At 45.9% G+C, this 14769-nt stretch overlaps 1 protein-coding gene across 6 annotated transcripts in view; it reads left to right on the top strand.

Moving 5' to 3' along the window:
• The window catches only part of ZNF366 (zinc finger protein 366), a 335604-nt gene that overhangs the window by 131263 nt on the left and 189572 nt on the right, over window positions 1-14769 (top strand). For 4 of the 6 annotated variants that reach the window (XM_067730960.1, XM_067730961.1, XM_067730959.1 and 1 more), the window contains one exon: window positions 10255-10367. The gene's annotated coding sequence lies outside the window, so the exon portion shown is untranslated. Of the gene's footprint in view, window positions 1-10254; window positions 10368-13028; window positions 13148-14769 lie in introns of those variants that run through there. The other 2 variants (XM_067730963.1, XM_067730964.1) reach the window with 2 other exon arrangements.

Below are 14769 nucleotides of genomic sequence, written 5' to 3'. Positions count from 1 at the left end.
TGTAGGACATGTGCAAACATGAGAAACCCACAGAAAAGTCTCCCAGCACTGAGAACACACAGTAGCATGCTGTTCACTGCACGGACTGGCTAGCTGTGACAGAATTACATACTAACGCACAATTCAGCACCAGAGTGAATTAATGGAAACTATTTGAGATAAATGTGCTATATAGGCGGTGCTGAAAGAGGCATGCTCCTTTCTACCTACCTGATGCCTGTCTTGCCTCTTCAGCTGGCCTGTAAATTCCCTGCGTGTGTATATATCTCTCACAGAAGAGCACAGAGTTGATTGACAATGCTAAGGACAGTGTAGGAATTGAAGGATTGCTTTTTCTTCAGAGTTCAGAAGGCAACTCTACTAGGTCTCCTCAGGGCTGACAATTGTGAAGTGTTAGCATTTTCAGGATGATTTCAGGTTACTTTCTAGTATTCTGGCCCAAAGTCCAGACAAACTCTTTCCAAAATATGACCACCTGGAAAATCTGTTCACACTGGTCCTATTAATAGGCACACACATCCTGGAGGACTCAGCTGGGATCTTCTTTAAAGGGGGCAAAGATGGGCTTGCTTCTCCAGTCTGATTGGGGGGGCTTGCTCCCCAAGGGGCTGTGGAGCTGCAGAAGTCTACGCTGGTCGTGAGGAGTGAGGAGGGCAGGCCAAAAATGGGCAGGAGGAGAGGCTTCCTAAGGCTGTGAAGATCTCAGTGGTGGTGGGGAGGGGGTTGGACACACTCTTAACATTTACCCACTAAACACAAAAACAGTGATGCTTAGCGAGTAAAATTTGGGAAATACAGACAAGTAAAAAGAAGAATCTGACCCCAGAGGTTCCCACAGCTAACATCTTGGTGTATATAGAGGCCGGAAGGTGGGTGGTGATGTGAACAGGGTATGTGATCAGTCAGCCTGGGTTTAATTCCTGACTCCACCACTTATACCTTGGGTGATTTCTTTAATCTTTTCAGTCTCGGGGTGCTCATACCTACCCCATTCTATCGCTCTGAGGATTAATGAAAGAGATAGCACAGTGCCTGGCACACAGTGGGCACTCAACAAACATTAGCTATTATTATTATTATCGCTATTCTTTTCTCCCCAAAATACTATCATAACTTACATATTATTTTGTAACCTGGTTTTTAAATTTAGCGATACATCATGAACATTGCTTCTGATTTGGGGGTTTTTTCTTCAGGCAAATGGAACTCTTACTAGGCAGGGGATGTAATTCAGGTTGACCACCCAGGAAATAACTAGCCAGTCTCTGAAGAAGTGCCCAGGCAAATCTGGACCTGATTTGGGCAGTGGCCGGTGAGGAGAAGGTACAGGGTCATAGGAGAAACAAACAGAAAAAAACGGATCCTTTTGAGGGCTGCAGTTAGGACTCTTCAAATTCAGGCTGGTCAGGTGACTCATGCTCTTTCACCTCCTTCTCACAGCTGAAGAAAACCTTTGGTTTGGGGACATAAAAGAGAGTTGTTTGATCCAGCTCACGAAGCAGGGTGACATAGTGCGTTTACAGGTGAGCTGGTGTCAGACGTTTTTACGTTAGAGACGACACACTTTTGTTGTTCCAGCTCCTAGCTAGAAACCTGCGGAATTCTCTCCACTGAGCTGTCTTTTGGGCCTGCGGACACCTGCATACAGGACCCAGAAGACAGCTTTGTTACAAGAAAGGAAAATCAACGTTCACATTCTGCAATAGGCAAGTAAGCACCCAGAACCGCACAGCACTTCATGGCTTCAGAGTAGTCGCCCCTAATGCCATCCCATACACACGCTCCCCATGGTTTTCCCTGGACGTCCTGCACTGAAATCCTAGCTCTGCCGTTTTCCAGCTGTGCGCTCCAGGGTAAGCAACTTAACCTCTCTACGCCTTGCTTTCCATATCTGTAAAACAGAGATGATAATACTCCTTACCCCATAGAGTTGTCACAAATGTTGAGCCCGTGAATGAAGTGATTAGATCAGTGCTGACATATGGTAAATAATGATGATTATTGTTTTTAATCATTATCGTCATTACACATGAGCCCCAGGGTCTGTGGCTTGATTAGGGCCGTTATCGCTGATTTTCCACCAGATTGTCTAGCTCCAATACACACTAGGTTAGGGTCCTTCCTGGCCTTAACACCTAGGAAGGTGGCTTTATTTCTTTGTGGAGAGGTGACTCTCCCTCTCTGTTCTGGGGCTCACTTTCCCTTTCGATTGTGGGAGAAGCAGTAGGGTTTGTTGTATTTTCTAAAGAGCCCACTCATCACCCCCAGTCTTGTCCCATCTTGTCAGCCGGATGGTGTGGCCCCTCTTACAGGTAACTCCGCTGTCTAGGAGCCTCCACTATGCTCTCACTCAGTACAGATGTTAAAGTAGTAGGGATTCTCTCAGAAAGCTTTCCTGTGCCCTGCAGGCCCGCGTGCGTTTCTCCAGTGGGAGGTCAGAGCGCCCAGGACTTGCTGCTGCCAAAGAGGGCTCTGTGAGCCTAACGGCAGCACGTCTTTCAGACATTTGCCCCCTTGAATGATTGTTAAACAAGTCTCTTCTGGAACACGTCTATACTAATAATGCCTTTTGGTTATGCGGTGATTATACCCCGAGCCTGCAGCTCCGTGACAGGACGGGGCCTGATGGGGCCTCCTCCCTGCCGCAGTTGTGTGTAGGGAGATGAGGTGTCTTCGGCCCTTCTCTGGAGCAGGAAGCAAACGGCTACAACTGAGGGGCAGCATGGGGGTGCGTGTGGAAAGCCGCTTCCCAGAATAGCACCATGCTGTGGCGCTTATCCTTAACGAAAAGGCCGGGGTGGCAGGATTGAAGGTTTCGTGCTGCTCTGCGACGCTCCCAGGGTGGCTCTTGCAGGACAGTGGCAGCCACCACCAGCTCCGGCGCTGCTGGCTGCACACAGCCCAGGGCTCAGGACTGGAGTCCTGTACTCAGCACGAGGAAACAAACACGCAGGGATGGCGAAGTGCCCAGGGCGCCCGGTTTGTATGGGGTCGGCCAAAAAGTCCGTTCGGGTTTTCCATTCCGTAGGATGTTACGGCAAAGCCCAAACGACCTCTTTGGCCAACCCCATAGTATTGTCCGGCCCTTACCTAGCCTGCCCCTGGGTAACAGCCCCAGCTCCTGACCACTGCACAGTTCTGCCCTGTCTCGGAATGAGATTCCTGCATCTGCATCCCAGCCCCACCCCCCAGGGCGACTTTGGTTAAGATTCTTGACTTCTCTCAGCCACGCTCTGATCCTCTGTAAAATGGAGATAGTAGTACCACACTCACGGTGATGAGGATTTAAATTAGACATTTTACCTAGAGGCTGAGCAGAGGCTGGGCCCATGGTGAGCCAAGGTGTGACTGTTGTTACTCCTCAGAGATTTGAGCATTCGCCTCGTCCTGCATGTCAGCCTATCAGCTTCCTGAGTGAGGAGGAGCCTGCATCTCTCCTCTGCGAGGCAGTGCGGTGAAGAAGGGAGCACATGGGCTCTGGAGTCCCTCTGCCTGGTCCAACCCTGCCTCTCCCGCCATCCTGCTATTTAACTTCGGGCACATTCCTTAACCATCCTGTGCCTCATATTCCTCTCTGTGAGTGGCAGAGCGATAGAATCTGCCTTCTAGGGGTGTTGTGAGGACTACTGCATTCATCTACAAGAAGCCCTGCTGCCTGGCACTGATGAGTGCCCAGGAAACATTAACCATGATTGTGCATGTCCAGGCATGACCTGGCACCGTGCCGCTCATCAGTTTCGCACTCAATAAATGACTCTGCTGGGTTGGGTCCAAAGTGGTGGACCAGCCACCTTTCATTCTGTCCTCTTCCCCACTTCTCCCAGTTTCCACTGAAAGTCTTTATACATATGGCCCACAAGAGACAACAGAACTATGCCGTGGTGGCCAGCTGCCCTTCTTTGCCAGAGTTTGAGCGATTTCTCGGGTTGCAGGACTTTCCTTCCTAAAGCAGGAAAGTCCTGGGTAAACCAGGATGGTTGCTCACCTGCTACTGCTCGCATCTGCCATTCGTGGGGCTGGAGCTAAGCTGTTTGCTCCTAGAGCTACTGCATGGAGGGGCTGCAGTTTAGGGGATGCCTTTCCCCTGCTCCCACGCTTGTTATGAACGCCTCCCCTCCCCTCAGTGCTACGGAATCTGCTTGCAACCCGACTGTGCACCCCCAACCAGAAATGCTAGCCTGAGCGCCAAGGACGTGGAACATGTTGGCCCGGTTGGTGGAAGAGTATCTTGAGCAGCTCACAGTTTGTCTTAATCATGCTTCTGGGCTGATTTCTTGAAAGGTTGGTGCTGGTGGGAACTTGGGGTCCTATTTAACACCAGATTTGAAGTTGATACATCTGATTCTTATCTCCACTTTCCTTTCTTTGAGCTATGTGACCTTGGGCAAGACATTAAACTTCTGTGGGAACACATTGTCTTTACCTGTAAAATAGGAAGGAATTAGATAATCCATCTAGATCATTCCCTTGTGCCCAGCAGGGCAGTGGCATTGGGTTTGCTGGCTGGGGCCTGCAGTCTGGGGCAGGTGGTGCCGGCTGAGAGGTGAGGAGGGCAGGATGCTGCCCGGCTGACCTGCTTGTGCTGTGGCTGCTCTGCTCCTTGCTGGTGAAGACTGGGTCATTTCCCTTTGATGGAGGCCCTCAGTGGGCTCAGTGCCTTCACCTGCTGTTACATGAGGCTGTCCCCTGACAGCATGAGGACAAGGGCTATAGCCTAGGGATGGTGGAACCTAGAGCTGGAAGGAGCCTAGGTCCCTCATGACATTTTGGAGTCACCAGACTCTAGAATGCTTATTTCATAAGGGAAAAAGAAATCTCTGCCGGATTTAAGTCAATATTTTAAGTCTCAATTACTAGCCGCCAAATACAATTTCTGGTTGATCTATCTAACAGATGTGGAGCACAGTGCAGAAACAGATCTAATGTTTTCCCCTAAACGTCAAGAGTGAAGGTCATAGAAATCTAACAAATAAGAGCTTAATATTTAAACACAAGACAGTCAGTCTTTCCCCGTATATAACAAGAGAAGCTGACTAGGCCTGCCTTCTCCTCCTATGTCCTCCATAAGAATGATGCTCGATATACAGGTTTCCCCCGCAATCTGAAAGTAGAGAAACATTTCCTAAGCTGAAATGGCATCAATCGAAGAAGCAGTTAGGACACATGTTGCTAACGGATGCACAAAATAAATCGAGATAAAGCACATATGCTCGCAGATGTTTTTCAGAGCTATGGCGGCTTGATGCTGAGATGCTAAGTGTAGATCCTGGGGAACGAGCTTGGTGGTGCCACTGTCACTTCTCTGCTTGGGGTGTGCACTGTCTCCATGACTCCTGCAAAACAAATGTTGAACACTATTTTCATTTTCAGCCTTTCTTTGTAAAAGCTAAAATCCTCTTCGGATTTCTTTCAGTTAGTGAAAACAGGTACTAATATAGTTCTTTTGTAAAAGCGAATTAGCATAAAGTGAACTTTGGAAAAGTGGAGGTTACCTGTACCCTTAAATCCCGGTCCCTCTAAGATTTGACATCAGAGAATTAAATTCACAGAACTAAGGGTTTTTTTTTTTAATTAATTAATTTATTTGGCTGCACTAGGTCTTAGTTGCGGCACATGGGATCTTTGTTGCCGCATGCAGGATCTTTTAGTTGCAGCATGTGGGAACTTTAGTTGTGGCATGCGGGACCTTTAGTTGTGGCATGTTGAACCTTTAGTTACGGCATGCAAACTCTTAGTTGCGGCATGTGGGATCTAGTTCTCTGACTAGGATTGAACCTGGGCCCCCTGCATTGGGAGTGCAAAGTCTGAGCCACTGGACCACCAGGGAAGTCCCCTAAGTGTTTTATTTCATCTTTGTTGGTATTAGATGGTAAGCCCAATTCGTCTTTTTTTTCTTAGTATTCACAAAAGCTCCAAACTTTTATGAGAAGTCCAGATTGTTTTATCTATCTGCATACCACAATTATGGTTGTACTTTTAATAGTGTTAGTGGAACTAGAATTTTTAAATTCATCTAGCACACATTTTTACTCATTCCAGGCAATAATAAGAATACCTTGTATTTATTGAGTACTTACTTACTCTTTGTCAGTCGCTGATAAACGCTTAACCAACAGTCTCATTTAATAACCTCAGCATTCCTACAAGATAGATGCTATTATTATCGCCATTTTGCAGATGGGGAAAGGGAGTTTAAGTAGCCTGCCCAAGGTCACATAGCTAAGAAGTGATGATGGGATATAAAGTCAGCTAGTCTTAAAAGTAAACTATCCTGTCCTGAGATAGATGAGTGACTTTAAACAAAGCTATTTCCTTACATATCAAAAAGGAAGTATATTTTCTAGAAACTTTACTTAAATTTGCCCAAGGACATACTGAATTCACCCAAGATCTTGGACAATCTCTAGGAAGCCTCTGGTCTTAAGGGATGGTAAAAAGAACTTGAAGTAACTTGATGTTACTTGAAGGCAAGTAACATCACATAAAATATTTGTGCATTCACATTCTCATTTAGAACATCTGCATTCCATAACCATTCAGTTAGGTAGGGTCGGAAGGCAGGGGAGACATTCAGTATTCAATGCCTGGTAAGTAACCAGATGCTTGTCAGAGCGGTAACCTGCTTTATAACACACCATTTATTGGCTTCCTTCTCTTACTTGTCTCACTTCCCTTCTTCCTTATCAGCTCCCTGGGATTATCTCCCAAGTAAATGACTTGCATTCAAATCTTTGTGTTGGTATCTGCTAGGGAACTCAGACTGAGTCTCATGTTATCTACAACATCCATCATCCATCCATCTGTCCATCCATCCATTCATCCATTCATCCATCCAACCTTACTAACCTATATGCCTGGAAACATATGAGGTACTCAGGATAAGAGATAATTAAGTCACTGCGCTAGAACTAAAGTTGTTCCATTGAATGGCTTTATGTTTCCCATATCACCAAGCAGAGATATTGAATACACTGACTGTGAAAACAGCATTGGAAAGACTGGAGAATTCCCTTCTCAGAGTCTTGAAGAGGGCTTTCCCGGCAGAGTCACCCTTGCAGGGGCAAACAGTGCCTGCCATATGGTGGCTGTTCAGGAAATATTTACTGAATGAGTGTGGAAATGGGCAGAATGAACAGGTGGCTTAATTATAAAGTAGATCAGGTTTTCTCTAGGATCCATCTCTCTTGTTTCTGAATCCTTGCCCCCAAACATTGTAAATTTATAACTAAAAATACAGTCTCAGAAAACTCAAGAAACTCACACAGGTAAGACGGGTGTAAAATCCCTCTTAACAAATACTTTACACTTGAAAGAAGAGGGGTAGGGAGACAGTTGAACCCAAAAAAGGCCCTCTGCACTGGTGTGGAGAGATTTGAGGGTGACAGTCTTTTCTGGTACGTCTCAAATCATAGAATACAAATAAGGGTAGTCCCAGCTGCAAGAATGAACAGGGCCACGTTTTGAATCCTTGTTTTATCAGTTATTATGTGCAATCCATGGGGTATCGCTTACAATTCCTATACATTTGGGAGTTCTAAGAATGACACCTCTTAACCCTCTCCACCCTGCCTTGTGGAGAGACCTGATGAGCCCTGATCCCTTCAGAGTTGCCACAAAGATGAAGTGTTCAAATAATGTGTTATGGGAGAGTTCAGAGTGGGCTTTTGGTTCATGGTGGGCTCTTGGAGTACTTTATGGAAGAAAAGGGGCTTGAGCTGGTTCTTGGAACATGGGTAGGATTTGGCTGGATGGAGAAAATAGTAACAAGTCCTCACTTATCAAGTACTTACTGTGTGCAGGCTCTGGGGTAAGGGCTCCCCAAGCAGCATTCATTTAACCCTTCCAAACCCAAACAAGCACCTATAGCATTATCCTTATTTTAAAGATGAAAGTTAGAAAAGTTAAATAATATGCTCATATCAAAACAGTGAGAAAAAGGCAGAGCCAAGGTCAGATTCAGGCAAACTGCTATCCCTTTAGCAGACATTTTGAACTGCTCTATAGCTATGCTATTTCTTGGGGGCCAGTATGGAGGGTAGTTAGAAAAAAAAGTTTTCTGCAATGATCATGGCTTTGAGAGTCCATCCACTGCTTCCTTGGTAGTGTGTTTCAGACTATAGGTCTGAAACAGTCAGAGTGGAAGCAGGAGCTATCTCTGTTCTGTCAATTCAGTGTGTAACACACCACTAGGCATTCACATCTTGTGTGGCAATGGGTCCTTCAGGTGTGTGCTCAGGTTTCTTGTGCAGAGAAGGCTTCAGTGACCCAGATGAATTCTAAGAGGGAGGTAGGCTAAATTTTTCTGACCAACACTGAGTGCAGCACTGGGCTGTAGAGCAGAACTGGGCCCTGTCTTTATAAGGGCTCAGCTTGAGACACACTGAGTGTCAAGTACTCTTGTTGTACCGTGGCCTTGCCACCAGAGTAGTTGGGACACATGAATATGGAATCCACATGAGCCTTGCTTTCCCATGTGCCTCGTCTACTGCCACTTGTTGTTTCTTTCTTTTAAAAATTTTTAATTGTTGTAAAATACGTATAACATAAAATTGACCACCTTAGCCATTTTAAGTCTAGAGTTTAGCAGTGTTAAGTACATTCATATTGTTGTGTAACCAATCTCCAGAACTCGCTTCATTTTGCAAAACTGAAACTCTATACCCATTACACTATTCCTCATTCTTGATTCCCCCAGCCCCTGGCAACCACCATTCTATTTTCTGTCTCTATGACTTTGACTGCTTTAGAAACCTCAGATAAATGGAATCATACAATATTTATCTTCTCCTGACAGGCTTACTTCACTTAGCATAATGTCCTCAAGGTTCATCCATGTGGTAGCATTTGTCAGAATTTCCTTTCTTTTTAAGGGTGAATAGTATTCCATTGTATGCACACACCACATTTTGTTTATCCATTCATCTGTACATGAACACTTGGGTTCCTTCTAACTCTTGGCTACTGTGAAAAATGTGGTTATGAACATAGGTGTGTAAATATCTCTTTGAGATCCTGCTTTCAATTCTTTTGGGTGTCTAGGCCATTGTTTCTTATGTCCAGTGACCACAGTAGAGGGAAAAGAAGGAAAAAACTACACACACACACACACAAAAGTAAAACTTCACAGATGACCTCTTAAAAAAGCCATAAAGGCAGTGTAACAGCTGAGCCAAGGGAGGAAAGGAATCTGCATCCGTACTAAGCAGTTCCAAAAGCAATTTCTAAGCCCCAAATGTGGGGCAGCAGGCAATCCTTGTGGGGCTAGAAAAGAATCTGGAGCTGCCATGTCTAAATCCCTCATGAACTCTTCAGTGGCACCACTGTTGGGTCCTTGTCTTAGGTCTTGCATTCAGCTGGACAGTATTTGGAATTTGCTCTCATAAAGACATGAGTCTGGATGGGAAGTTCTAGATCCAAGCCATAACAGCCAACTACTTCCAGCTCTGCTCCAAAGACCCCAGACAGGAATCAAGAGTCTTGAAAGAGATTTTCCTGTCTCCTTAGCTGTGGAAAGAAAGGCTCAGCCTGTCACCACAGCCCAAATGCACACCATCTGAGCTCTCAGGGCAAGCTGGATGGAAGTGTGACTTGCTCCAGCCGTGCTGTTTAGGGCTAGATGCATGGCAGATGTCCTTTACAGAGACCATATGTTCCCCTCCCTCTTCTGGGAGAGGGTGGAGGGCTGTAGGATGTTTCCATGTCCCTTAAAGGGGCCTAGTCCTGGGGGCAGAAAGGTAGCTCTCAGCACAAGGTGATGATGCCTCATCTATCTGGCAGGGGCTGTCCCCTCTAAGGCTCTGGGCTGCAAGTGCCAGGCTGCGACTGGCTCCAGGGAGATGAGGGTGCAGCAGAAGGCAGCGGAAGCCAGCTCAGGGTCCAATATTTTTGTGCAGAGAGCCCACAAGGGAAGCCCTGGTGCTTTTTGTCTCCACTCTGCAGTCAGGGAGTTTCTAGCTGTCACTCCCCTATGGGCTAAGTGAAACAGGCCTGGTCCCAGAGGTGTGCATCCTGGAGGCTGTGTTCTTTGGGTTGGGATGGCGAGGACTCCCTATGGCTGCACAGACTAGCCCCTCCTCAGGGTTTCTATTTAGAATCCTGTTAGAGCTGGAAGGGGCCCTAGAGATCATCTGGTTCAAGCCATTGTATTGAAGTTTTAATCAAGCTAGACATGTGAATGACTTGCCCTAGGCCACAGCATTAAGAAAGAGCAGATCCAGCAGTGTAACCTCAAAGTTTCTTTCCTCTGTCCTACAGAGCCTCCTCTGAAGTTAGGAATACAGACAGTCTCAGGCGAGTTGTCTCCAGCATGATAAACACAAGCTTCAGTCTGAATGAGGCCATCATAAGGACCTACACCATGCGAGCAGGTAATAACAGGTGCATGCAGGAAATGGAAAATGGGGCTTTGGTCAGTTTAAGAGATGACTCTTCTTAAAATCTCTACAGTTAATTAAGTTCTTGAAAGGTTCCCCCTTCACAGAGAAAATTCGTATTATTAGGTTCCATTTAGCTAGTCCCTTGAGCTGAGCAAACATCCTCTCTGCTGGTCCCCCAGGTAATAGTTCTCTTCTGAGACCTTAAATCTGTAAACCTAAATGATCTTTTCTCTTTGTGGGTATGTCTTCCATTTTCTCCTTGATTGGCTTTTCTGGACCTGGACATGTCTGACCTGTCCTGAGAGAAGCCAGGTCAGGAAACGTAAAACCTCCCACACGCAGCCCAGACCCTCCGGATTGCTCACCTGTCGCCAGTCCCTGCGGGTCTTTCGTGAAGTGTCTTCCCCCTACCCACCGTCAACCCCGCCATGCCTCAGCACTGGTGAGATGCTTGGGGGGGGGGGTCAACCATAACACGCAAGACCCCAGGATTCACATTGTTTATAAAGGGAGCCCCAGAAATGGGGCATCAGTGAGCCCTTTGGTATTATTTGAAGCTGTATTTTGAGGACTGGACTTCAGGAGGAACAATCATGGAAGGGGTTATCTCAGCTGCCTGTTCACCATGTCACATCTAAAGGGATTAGAGCTGAGGTAAATCTACCCACATCAGAAATCTTCCCCCACTAGACAGAGAGTAGTTTGAAGAGAACACCGCATTCTCTCAGAGAGCGATGCCCTCTCCGCCTTTCCAAGGACACAGCAGCACCTCCTATGCCTGCTCCCCCAGAGGTGTGTCCATGAGGGAGCTTGTGAGGCACTGGACCATGGAGCCGCAGGGCTGGAAGAGACCTTGGAGATCACTGAGACCTGTGATTTTCAAATGTGTCTTTAGCAGAAGGAACTATCCAGAGTCTTACAGGGAGGCTGTAGCAGGTGCTAGTGGGCTACCTGAATATATCCCCTCAGTCCACCCCAGGGGTGACCTGCAGCAGATTCCAGGTGCTCCCAAGGCTCTAACTGGCCAGGCCTAATTCTCATGTACTTTTTGGAATTAAAGGAACAGTCTAGTCCCTGCTGTACATCCTGAGACCGGGAGAAGGGGTTTCCTAAGGCACATCAGGGGGTGTAATTGGAAGAAGAGTAAGTGGGTGCTGATCAGGCAGAAACAGCAGTTGTGAATTCTAGCAGCATCACTCAGATTCTAACGTGCATACAAGTCACCTGGGAATCTTCTTAGACATCGATTCCTGGGGCACGCATTTGAAGATGCTAGCTCAGAAACTTTGCAGCAGAGCCCGTGTACCTGCATTTCTAAGAAAGCTGATGTTGGCTATTGCACTGTGGTACTCGGTGACCATTAAATTTCTCAAGCCACTGCTGAAGCTCCTGAAGCAATATGCCTCTGGAGATAGGCCTCTTTGAGGAGTTTGCAGAATATGGCCAGAGGGAAGTTTGCTCTGCAATATTTTCCCGGGTATTACCATCCTCTCGGCTCTTCCTGAAGATCAGAAGATGATGAGGCTTGGCTGAAGGATGCCTGTGTAGGGTACCCAAAGCTGTCACATAAAGGCTTTTCCTCCAGGTCTCTTCAGGGCAGGCCTCTTTCTGCTACAGATCCTTCCCTGGGAGGTGGCCTTCTATCTTGGGAGGAAAAGAGAGAAAGGGAGTGCAGCGGAAGGACCCAGGGCTAGGTTGGGCCATATGGGAGTGATTTGTCCTTCCTGAAGAAAGAAGTTTCTGAAAGGGGAGCTAGTGACCTTCGTCTTCTAACCGCTCCCCTTCAGCGGAGGGCAGAGAGGGGTTGGATTTCTAAGACATTTGAAAAAGACCCATGCCCTGGATTTGCCACATGCTGGGGTAGGCTCCTTTCAAACACATCCAGACGAACCTAAGAACAGACCCACTGTGACAGGAGCTGAGTTGAGGTAAGATCTGATCAGTTCCATGGCTGCCAAGGCAGAGGCAGCAAACTCAAGTCCTGTCTTACCTACCTGAGCCAGCAGAAATGCTAAAACTCCAGTGCAGCCCGATAGAAATACAGTGGAGATGGAATATGAGTCATATATGCAATTTAAAAATTTTCTAGTAGCCAGATTACAAAAGTAAAAAGAAAACAGGTGAACTTGATTTTTTTTTAATTTTTTTTTTAAAGATGTTTTTGATGTGGTTTTTAAAGTCTTTATTGAATCTGTTACGATGCTACTTCTGTTTTATGTTTTGGTTTTTTGGCTGCGAGGCATGTGGGATCTTAGCTCCCCCACCAGGGATCCAACCTGCACCCCCTGCATTGAAAGGTGAAGTCTTAACCACTGGACTGCCAGGGAATTCCCTGAAGTTGATTTTAATAATATATTTTATTTACTCCAATCTACCCAGCGTATCATTTCAACACATAGTCAATTAAAAATTCCTTACTGAGATAGTCTACATTCTTTTCTTCGTATATTATCTTTGAAATCTGGTGTGTATTTTACAGTTGCAGCACATCTCACTTTGGACTAGCCACATTTCAAGTACTCACTAGCCAGATGAGACTAGCGGCTGCTGACCTGGACAGCATAGCTTTAGTCCCAGCAGGCCAAAGCTGTCCTCCGTCTCTTCCCCATTTTCTTCCCCTTCCAGAAAAATGTGGGTGTCACTTGGATGCTGCACTGAGATAGTACCAGAGCCGGCAGGCAGAGGCTTAGCTGCAGAAAGCTCAGACTGAAGGATGGCAATGGCTTGTTCTGTGATCAGTTCTCTTCTGTCTTGGTGGCTCTGTGAAATGTGTGAGTCATCATGGGGCAGGGAGGCTGGCAGGCATGGTGGGCGAGGTCCTCTCTATTCTGAGGTCTCCTTGAGGGCCTTTGTGCGTGTGAGGGTGGGAGGGAGGGAGGGACAGACACAGTGGAGGATGGGATGGTGAGGGAATATGGAGGGATGTGTCTGGATTCACAAAAATAGACCTGTATCTGTGGGCTGGTTTCAAAAACTCAAAATACCATTTCCTTGTGCAAGGGAGGAGCAGGACGAAGGAGATATTAAAGAGCTACATACTTTTGTGATTAAAATACTCAGGAAGGATAATGAAGACCAGGGCCCTCGGAAATGTCAGGATCTGGGACTCTCTTTTAAATTGGATCCTAGAGTTGTCTCAATTTTCCAGAGTTGTGTCTGAAGAGCCATTTTTCTTTCCTGTATCACACATCTGTTTTCAGTACTTCCTACTTCATTTGAACATTTAAGAAAATCTGTCTCATGTACAGTCGCCCACTGGCTTCTAAAAGATGCAGACGTGTTTGAAAAGCAATTGGTCATTATGCTCCCTCACAGGACGTGGTTACAGAGTTTGGAATCTTTTGGGAGGAGTGCTTTACTCCATTAAAAGCAATAGCTATCGCCAGGGGCTATGAGTGAAAGCTGGGCTTGAACCCCAACTTGTTACTTGCTAGGTGTCTGCCAAGTTACCTAACCTCCTTGAGCCTCATTTTCTTCTTCTACCGCATATGAATAATAGTTCTTACCTCACTGGGATGTTGGGAGAATCAAATGAATAATGTGTGTACTGTGCTTAGCACAATGTCTGGCCCACGCCATTATGATCGTTTCTCTGTAGGAAACGCCAGCTCTTCTGTAGCTCAGTGCCATGGCTGGCCAGGTGGAATCCTCTCATTTACCAAAGTACAGTATGTTTAAATTAGACAGTGCAACATGACAGATGTGGAATATGACACACAGAGAAGAGGGATTTGGCCACAGCTGTTTAGGGAATTGATGGCAGAACTCAAGACAGAACAGAATTTCTATTTTCCAATGCTTATTTAGCAGGGTTTTCTGGGTTTCAGAACCAGTGTCTTAAATTTCAGAAAGCATAAAGAGGAAACAAATAAGGCAGGGTTTGAATGTATAACCACAGAGCAAACATAACAGCCTAATATAAAAAGGCAAAAAAGGAATCCTGAACTATAAAGTACCAGAAATTCAATAGGATGGGCTAATATGTTGTCACTAAAAATCCGTACGCTGAATATTGATTTGACATGGGGAGATACTTTTGATCTGCATCAAGTGAAAGAAAAAAAAGGAAATAAAATTTCCACATAATTTAATGCTTAAAAACTAAAAACATTTTACATATATGTATAATCTCTAAAACCAAAATACTCTAAACCAGATGTTATGTTTGCTTATCTCCATTGGATAATAGTTTTTTCTTGGTGCTTTCATGTATTTTCTATAATGAACACTCACCACTTTCATAATCAGGAAAAACAGTGAAGGTTACGAAAGATTTCCAGTCTCTGGTTTCCACCAGGGAGCCTGTAGCTCATTCTCGTCTCTCTTAGCCTTGCAGAGCTCCTAGTGGCTTCAAAGCCTGCATTGTTTACAAAAGGATGATTATGTGGGGTGT

This window comes from Pseudorca crassidens, chromosome 3, assembly GCF_039906515.1.
Source record: "Pseudorca crassidens isolate mPseCra1 chromosome 3, mPseCra1.hap1, whole genome shotgun sequence".
Lineage (NCBI taxonomy): Eukaryota > Metazoa > Chordata > Mammalia > Artiodactyla > Delphinidae > Pseudorca > Pseudorca crassidens.
The sequence above is the reverse complement of the archived record's forward strand: the minus strand, read 5'-3'. Positions and strand labels throughout refer to the sequence as shown.